This window comes from Brassica napus, chromosome C7 (assembly GCF_020379485.1).
Source record: "Brassica napus cultivar Da-Ae chromosome C7, Da-Ae, whole genome shotgun sequence".
In the NCBI taxonomy this organism is placed as follows: domain Eukaryota; kingdom Viridiplantae; phylum Streptophyta; class Magnoliopsida; order Brassicales; family Brassicaceae; genus Brassica; species Brassica napus.
In genome coordinates, this window is record NC_063450.1 from 31,781,325 (window position 1) to 31,786,971 (window position 5,647).

General features: G+C 31.9%; 1 pseudogene; it reads right to left on the minus strand.

Annotated features, from left to right (window-relative positions):
* Positions 1–844: 844 nt before the first annotated feature.
* On the minus strand, positions 845–4,653 carry LOC106427522 (annotated as a pseudogene).
* Positions 4,654–5,647: the final 994 nt, after the last annotated feature.

The following is a 5,647-nucleotide window of genomic DNA, read 5'->3' on the forward strand; positions in this document are numbered from 1 at the left end:
ATTTGTAGAGAAAAAAATGGAAAACCTTAAATTTTATTCTAACGAGCCATAGACCTAACCGGCTTTTACTTAAACCCAAAAATGGGTTTGGGTCGTTACCCAACATAACATCTTGTAGGACATCCTTCAAAGTTGGATTTTTAACGTTAAAACTCTTCAACTAAGTTTGTTTTGGGTAAACACTCTCAAACTAAGTAGTTAACAAAACAAAACCCCAAAATAACTTTATTTAATGAATTAAACTCTACCATGTCATAATTACCATTACTATCGGTAAATATTTAGTTTAGGGGTTTCTACATTAATTAAACGTAGTTGAGGGATCTTAGCATTAAAAATCTAAAAAATCAAAATTTTATAATATTATCTAAAAATGAGTTACTAAAATTTTCAAAATTAGCATTTTTAATTTTTTTTGTAAATATTTGGGTTGATGTGTTTTTAACATCAACATTATATATGTATAAATTAAAAATGTAGAAACCCATAAAATATAATAAAAATTATCTAAAGATTTATTGTTACATTTTTTTTAGATAAGATATAATTTTTATTATATTTTCATGTTTATTACATTTTAATATTTTAGTAATTTATTACAGGTAAATCTTTAGATACTTTTTATTATATTTTATGGGTTTTTACATTTTTAATTTATACATATATAATGTTAATGTTAAAAACACATTAAATTCATATATTTACAAAAAAAAAAATTTAAAATGCTAATTTTGAAAATTTAAGTTACTAATTTTTAGATAATATTATAAAATTTTGAATTTTTTTTATTTTTAATAGTAAAACCATCAACTATGTTTATTTAATGTAGAAACTCCTAAACTAAAGATTTACCGGTAATAATGGTAATTATGACCTGTTAGGGTTTAATTCTTTAAATACAGTTAGTTTGAAGGTTTTTTTCATTAAATACTTAGTTTAGGGGTTTTTTACTAAAACAAACTTAGTTTATAGGTTTTAATGTTAGAAATCCTTCTAAGTTTTCTTACAAGCATTCAAACAAGATTTATAGTTGGGGACTCTTTCAAGATTATACTGTTGAAAAAAAAAAGATTATACTATTGAATATAATCAATCAAGATTTTAGATAAACAAACTGGGTTACGGGAAAAAGAGAAATGCTGATTGGAACAACTTGTGAGGAGGAAAACATCAAATACAGTTTATAAGGTTGATTGACAAATTGTTTATTAAGAATTATCTTTAAGATTTATATTCTTATTTGATTGATATAATTGTCGTTATCATTAGCTTAGATTCAAACATGAGGTGGGATGCTCTGTTCGTGTCTGAAGAAGTTATCAGGATCAACCTTTGATTTTATTCTCACCAGTCTGTTAAAATTGTCTTTGAAGTACTTTGCTCCCCAGACTTGAGCTTGTTTGAAGCTTGTCTTTGTGTTTTTCTTGTTCTTTCCTAGGTCAAGATCACGGTAGTTCACGTAGGCTTGCCGTGGATTGCTTGAGACGTAAGGCATCATGTAACTGTACAAATCTCTTATCCAGTTGATGTGCCTGCTCGGTCGCTTCTCGCTGTTAGGCCAAGCCGTCATATACTGAATCTTGAAGATGATTCCTTTTCTATGTGGAAAAGGGATTTGGGATTCAGAGATTTTCGCCATCATTCCTCCGTAAGGATTCCATATCATCATTGGACTATCTTCTTTAAGGAACTTCTTGAACATCCCTTTAAGCCCGGATTCAGGAATAGGCTTCTTCACGAAATCAGATTTGGCTTTGAAGTTGATCTTCGGGAAAGGCGACTTCCCTTGAAGCAAAACGTTAGTAGGCGTTTGGCTAGGGAATCCAGAAATGTAAACAATGGATTCAATCCAGCTCATTTCAACACTCTCTATCCTTGTTAAACCTAGCTCCGGAAAACTCTTCTTCATGACTTTCATCAACATGCCTTTGTTGCCAAGAAACAGAGCATTGTATGACGTTGTTACAGTCTTGTTTCCATTGTTTCCAGCTACGTTGAAGATCACTCTGATGAATAGCTCTTCCACAAGCTTGTCTGCAACAACTTGCCACTTAGAAAGAATCCTTGTGGCGTCTTGTTGTAACGTTTTGGTGACGGTGAAGACAGTTACGGTCTTAGGAACAGGAACAAGTTTGATCTTCCATGCAAGAATTATGCCGAAACTAGCTCCACCACCTCCTTTAATTGCCCAAAACATATCCTCCCCCATTGAGGTTCGGTTGAGTATTTTACCGTTGGCATCAACAATCTTTGCGTCTAGCACGTTATCTCCACCAAGACCGTATTTTCTCATCATGGAACCGTAGCACCGCCTGTTATGTGCCCTCCTATGCCTAAGCTCGAGCACAAACCAGCCGGAAACCCATGGACTTTGCTCTTCTCTGCAATCCTATAGGTAACAAAACAGTTTCCTTTTTATATGTAAAAATCAAAGATTCAGTTCCTGAAAGATTCTTCTACTCTTATGTTTCCCAATCTATACCCAGTGTCGTGCCAGCCCTTATGGGGGCGTAAGGCAAGTTGTAAACTATTATTTTATAAACATTTTAATGAAATTTCAACTATACTAAATAGTTAAGAAAAAATAAAAATTAAGAAGGTCTAAAACAAATAATAATGTTAAAGGACATTTTTCTCTATTTATATTTTTAAAGAAAATTCAGAAGAACAAAACGAAAATAGTTACTATCCACGCAATAAGAAACTAAACAAGCATATGTTTACAACAAAATAAAATCTAGCATGTTAACCAACAACATTTACACCACTAAATATAAAAAAGAACTAATTATAAATTTAACATAACCAAGAAGATTTTGTGGAAAAATATTTGAAAGGCAAAACATTATTAAAATATTTACAGCTTGAATAAAAAAAGTAGGAAAGAAAATATGTATATTTTTGATGATGTTTGATCTTGACTTCAAATATAAGCGTAATAGGAAAATATTACTCCCTCCGTATCACTTTAAGTGGTGTTTTAAGAGAAAAAAATTGTTTCATTTTAAGTGATGTTTTCAAGTTTTCATGTAAAAAGTAAATGCAATTTTATGTTTTTGACTATTTGTATCCTGCAGTATGATTTTTTATTGGTTGAATTATATGTACTTTGTTGTTTTTACACAAACGAGAAAGATTGAATAAAATTTTGTAATTCCTTAATAAGTGTGCAAAGACCTTAAAACCCACTTATTGTGATACAAAGGGAGTACTGAATAGTTAAGTTGAGTAATTTTTGTAAATTTGGACTCTATATCTTACATATTATATGGAGGCACAAGACCAATGCCTTTTTCCCAATATTATATCATACACAAGCGGATAGTAGTGTAGTTTTCAGTATTTGTAATTTGCTTCGTAGTTTACGAATATCTAATTTTCCAATTTTCTTTGCTTTGGAAAAATACAGACATCAGGTTTTTTGGATGTTCGGAAACATTTACAAATATTTATTGATATATACGAATATCTCGTCTATTTTTTCAGTACAAGTAAATCTAAAAAACATATACACGTTTGTTTTCAAAAATATCTTTTGCATATAAAACAAAAGGGAAAAATTATTGAAACTATATGTTCCACAAATTTTCAAAATTAATTAATTTTTATAAAACATAATTTTTTTTTAAAAAAATGTAGTTTTATAAGGATTTTTTATTTTTATTTTTTAATTTATTAATTTTATAAGTAATTTGATAAATGATATTATTAAAATTATATGTTAAAATAATAACTATATAAAATTATGTATTTACAACTCTCTATTTGTATAACAAAAAAGAGCGGAGGGGATATCCGATCCTGATTTTTTTAGTATTTGTGATTTGCTTTGTTTTTAGCCGCTATTAATTTTTAATATTTAATTTGCTCCAAAAATTTACAGATATCCGGATTTTTTAGATGAAATCGAAATAAAGAATAACGAATTGAATCAAATTTAACGGATAAAACATCCAACCCATATATGCACGACCCTGTCTATACCTGTAGTCCAACTGTGGCACCTGCTTGAACCCAAGCACTGTTGTCTTTGATATTAACGTTGATCTCTCTCAGCTTTGACAGATCCATCAATATAAACGGGGTTTTTCGATCTCTGAGACATATGACAGGCCCTCGTAGTCGTGACCGCCGCTTCTGACACGGAGATGAATATCATGTTTCGTGGAACATATGATGGAAGCTTGGACGTGAGACTCGTCAATCGGGTTGAATATGAATCCCGGTTTAGGCATTGATTTTGTCAAGAATCGGAGATTCTGAGCGGTAGATTCCAGGACTTCGTTAAACATAGAAACGATTTTGGCAGGGGCAAAGAACGTTTGGTCGAGTGGGAAATCGATGTGTGTGTTTCTGTGGAGACATTTGATGAAGTCATGTTGTAAAGAGCTCGAAGAAGTTGGCGTTATGGAGCAGAATGAATAAACCAGGGCTAAAAAGAATATGTAAGATAGTATAGAAAGTAGTTTTGAAATTTCCATCCCTGCAACCATTTAGTGTATGCAAGAGAGAAACTCAATGAAACACAAAATTATGCTTTATGATGTGTTTATTGGTTTTTGTTATAAAAGTAAAGGAAAAGTCTATATTTATTCAAAACATAGAGGTTCTTTATATAGGAGATTACACCGTCATAAATAGATGAAAATATTATAAATCATAATCTTTTGGTTATGAGCCATCCACAATCTGGTTCATAACACTCTCTTTAGATGCCATAATCATTTAGAGCTTGTAATGTGCTTTAATGTTGCCTCATTAAAACCTTACCAGAAAAACCCAATTGGGACAAAACCATGGTGAAGGAAAAAGAGTACAACACACATTGCTCCCCCTGATTTGGACATTACTGAAGGTCCTTTGGACCTCTCCAATTTTCTGCAATCCGTGAGTGATGAAGATCTTGGACAGAATATGCTTCGTCCTCGAACATGATAGTTGGTTCTTCTTTACCATCGGTCATGCCACAATCTGATCGAACATATTGAGTCATCGACCTCAAATACACTCACACAAAATCTTAGATGATATTGTTGTGATATGCGTGTACCACCATGTGTAAAACATAACCTGTCTGAAAACAAATCAACAAAACCAAATAACCCCTCTTTGGGCTGGTTAGTATAAAATAAACCAAAATCAAAGGCTTCTTCATCGTCCTTCTTATGGACTAATCAGATCAGTGTCTAAAACAAGACTTCTGCATCGTCCATCTCAGGACTAAATGGACTTCTTTATCGTCCACCTTTGGACTGAATGGATCAGTGTCCAAAACAAGTGATCTCACGCCCATGTACTAGATAATGGGTGAGACTGGTCCATATTAAATCTCTTGAGTACCCTTTTCTGTATATACTATTTGATGCACAAGGATTTCATTGTTAATCCCAAACAAAACTTTGTTTTCCAAGATCTTTCATCTCAAACTCTTTCTTGAGATATTCAACTGTTTGGGAAATTGTATTCACCAGTATTATCTAGACATATAGTCTTTATTTATGAAAAAGGGGCTCGTAGCCGTTTTACTGGTGATGGTCTAATGAGTTTCCCTTGTGTACATGCTACACACGTGAGATTCTTTGGGATAACTCTTCTTATCTTTTAATGTGTGTCTTTTGAATATCAATTTTTGCATCATGTTTGGACC